Raw genomic sequence first — 3,458 nt, 5'->3', positions numbered from 1 at the left:
GCAGGAATGAGAGTGTTTAAAATCAAATCAGGCTGGGCATTCTGCCATAAAATAGTTGCTGAATTGTACTCTAATTATAAAGTTGTCAGTTACCCTAGCTTACTCCCTAAAAGGCATAAGACAAAAACTGAAAATGCAGACGTAGAAAATTTCACCTATGTGAAGTTGACTTGTAAAAATATCTTATTCTTATAAGGTTCAAAAGCTGGGTATTTTAAAAAGCCTAGTATTGTGTTTAGTTTACAGCATAATAGGTCCCACTGAGTATCCAACAGGCTAAGATCTCTGGATACATGTCTGTTCTCTCCAGTAACAAAAGAAGAAAAACACAAGCACCTCTGGCAAAATTCTGCATTCATGAATTGAAATAAACTTAAGTTCAAATTAAAGGTTAAAAACTACAGCTTGTGGGAAAATAGGCTGCCTCCCCCTGAAAAATAATTTGATTTTTCACCAGAAAGATCAAAACCTGAACATTTCTATTTGGACTTGCATGCACCACTCTCCCTCTTTGCTGAGCCACTGCACTGCATTATGGGAAGCCCCTTAAACTTCTCAGCTTTCAGTGAGGAGAGGATGGCAAGAAGTCAAAATTTAACAAAACATTATAAAACAACACTTCTTGTGGAAGAAAAAATAAAACTTTGTTTTTCTGAATACCTAAATAGAAGATTTTTTTTAACCGCTCTATCCAGCTTCTACCTTGAGCTTTGTAGGATCATAGGAAAGTAGAGTTGAAAGGGACCTCTGGAAGTCATCAATCTAGCCCCCTGCTCAAGACAGAATCATTTGTGACTAAACATCTCAGCCTAACGTCCATCTACCTTGTTTGTTCAATCTCCATTCCTGAAAAATTTCAAAACTTCTCTAGGTAGCCTGTTCCAATGCTTGACTGCTCATACTCAGAAAGTTCATCCTCATCCCCAACCTAAATTTCCTCTGTTGCAGTTTGAGGCCATAGCTCCTACTCCTGTCCCTTACAGATGCAAAGCAAAGTCTGTCTCTATCCACCCTATAACTGCTCTTCAGGCACTTGAAGACTGTAATCAAATCCCTGCTCAGTCTTCTCCAGACAGATGGCCTTGTTACACATGGTACTTTGAGACACACACATGTTGGTCAGTGTTAGTGCTAGCTCACATTTGGAGAATTCACACCCTTAGGCCAGAAACCTCTCTGGCTGTCCCCACCCTGCACAGCTGACTTGCCACTAAGGTCTGGTGAGCAGGACTAAGAGCTGTAACTGTGATTTGCCATTAGAGGGCTGGTGACCCAGGACAGGATTCTGTCCCTGCTCTTCTTGTGGGGAGGTTGGGGGAGAGGGGAAGGGAGTAGGAGGCTGTGTGAAAGACAGGCTGAGGGGGTAGGAACATTAAACTGGGAGGCAGCAAGTTAATGGGATGTGCATGGATAGTGAAATGGGAGGTGGAAAGGAAATGGGGCTGGAAGAAGGGTAGTGAAATGAAGGAAGTCAGCCACTGAAGGATAAAATTAAAATAAGAATAATAATTTTAAAAAGAATTTAAAAATAAATAAAGTTGAAGTAAATTAAAGATAGGTCTCATGTTTTGATTAATTCAGATTTGGAATAGTGGTGTGGAAGGATGCTTCCAGCAGAGGCTGGGAGCTGGGAGAAGTGTGAGAAGACACTTTTTGGGGAGTTACTGCCCCTGCCCCAGGAAGGAAGCCCCACTTCATGAGAACCCAATGTGGCCCTCAACCTTGTTCCCCCTGCCTAGACAGCAGGGCTTGCTGGAACCTGGCCAGGTCTGGGGACTCTCTGGGCACGTCCACAATCCAAGCATGTGCACTTGCAGCAGCTCAAATAAGAGCATCACAAATTTGTGCAAGAGATTTTTGCCTCAGCACATGTGCCTGAACATGCACTTTGGTGTGGGACAAGTTGTGCCACTTGGGGCAAACTGACCCTGCCTAGCTCTTCCTAGATCTTCATCCAGGGGAGATGAAGGCTGAGGCCAGCAGTATAAAAAGCTTCCCTGGCAAGCATCTCAGGACTACTCACTCTCAGGAGCTTCTGGAGGAAGAGCCTCTGGGAGGAATTTGGCCATGCCCCATCCTGGCCCAGGCTGCTGTTGCTGCTGCTACTGCAAGCTTGGTCTCAGAAGCTTCTGGAAAGAAGATCACCAGGCCCTTTCCTGCCTCTGGCTGCTGCTAGCTTGTTCTCAGGGCTTTTGGGGGGTAAACTGGCCACATCCCTTCCCCCTTGGGAAGGGGCTTACCACACTCCAGCTTCTGCACCCCTGTTCTGGCCTACTGCCAAACTGCAGTCAGGGAATAGCCCGGGGAGGGAGCATACACTGCCTGTGAGCTGCTCTCCCACCATCACTGCCAGAGCCTCAACTTGCTTTATCTACTCCAGCTGCCTTAACAGGCCACACCCGCCCTCACCTCCACTTTCACCTAGAGAACACCCTGAGTGGCTGAACTTGAGGGCTACTACCACCATTGCTGCTGTTGCTACTACTGCTGCTATCTCTTCTGATGCTGCCCCCATTCAGTAGAGAGGGAGATTCTCTGCTGCACCACTCAACACCACACCTGCACTGGATTATTCCCTAATTGACTGATTGCTCCTGCACTCCCCCAGAGCTCCCTCCCTGCATCTGATCCTGCTTTGTTTTCTTGCTTATTGTTGTGCTGCTGAGCGCCTGGCTGGAGGTCTGAGACTCCGGGACTGATCTTCAACAAACCAAGCCCCTCCACTGCTCCAGCTATCTGTTACATCTGCCTCAGCAGCGTTCCCTGTGTGTTTTTGCCCCTGTGTAGTAAGTCCTGTTGTCCACTCTCCCTGCTCTGGTGTTTGTTGCGTGGCTGAGTAGGCCAGCTTGAGTCTTCCCATCCTTTGTGTATATGTTTTCCCCTCCACCACATTCCCCGAGCATAGTCCTCCAGGGTATTTTTTTTTCCTGTGGGACTGTAGCTCATTGTCTCCCCTAGCCCATTTCCCCCACAACCCCAGCCTGTCCCTATAAGATTCACCAGCCCCACTGTATATTTTGGTTTTCTTTATTGTCTTCCCCTCCCTCATGTGAAGCAATAGCAGGGCAGGAACCTTCTGTGGGGGGCAGTTGCCCCCACACAGCTTCCTGCAGCCCCCTGATCATGGTGGTCTCCTGCTTTCATGGCAAGAGGGTCTTTTTCCTTCCCTTAGAGGCCACTGCAAAGAAGGTGGTGGAGAGTGGGCTCATGGTGGTGGGCAAGTACATCCCCCTTGAGCCCCTAGAAGAGCTGGGGACCAGGGTGGTCCTCAGTTCTGTTCCTCCCTATCATCCTAATTGGGCCCTGCTACCCCAGCTCCAAATTCTAGGGAGGATTAGCTCCATGGTGGTGGCCCTTTTGCTGTGGTGCTGAGACCCCAGTCTCCGCCACGTGCGCTCTTTCCTTTGCCAGGTTATGATCCAGCTGGGGGTGGGAAAGTGGCTGGAGGCTGTGCCTCA

General features: G+C 48.1%; 1 long non-coding RNA gene across 2 annotated transcripts in view; it reads right to left on the bottom strand.

Moving 5' to 3' along the window:
- LOC102379349 overlaps positions 1-2,356 on the bottom strand; it is a 9,464-nt gene extending 7,108 nt beyond the window's left edge. Inside the window, exon 1 of one of the 2 annotated variants that reach the window (XR_323653.2) lies at positions 2,241-2,356. This is a non-coding gene — a long non-coding RNA (uncharacterized LOC102379349). The other variant, XR_323651.2, reaches the window with a different exon arrangement.
- Positions 2,357-3,458: the final 1,102 nt, after the last annotated feature.

The sequence above is a fragment of the Alligator sinensis genome, unplaced genomic scaffold, assembly GCF_000455745.1.
Source record: "Alligator sinensis unplaced genomic scaffold, ASM45574v1 scaffold124_1, whole genome shotgun sequence".
NCBI lineage: Eukaryota > Metazoa > Chordata > Crocodylia > Alligatoridae > Alligator > Alligator sinensis.
Note: the sequence above shows the minus strand (reverse complement) of the source record. Positions and strands in the feature narration are given on the sequence as shown.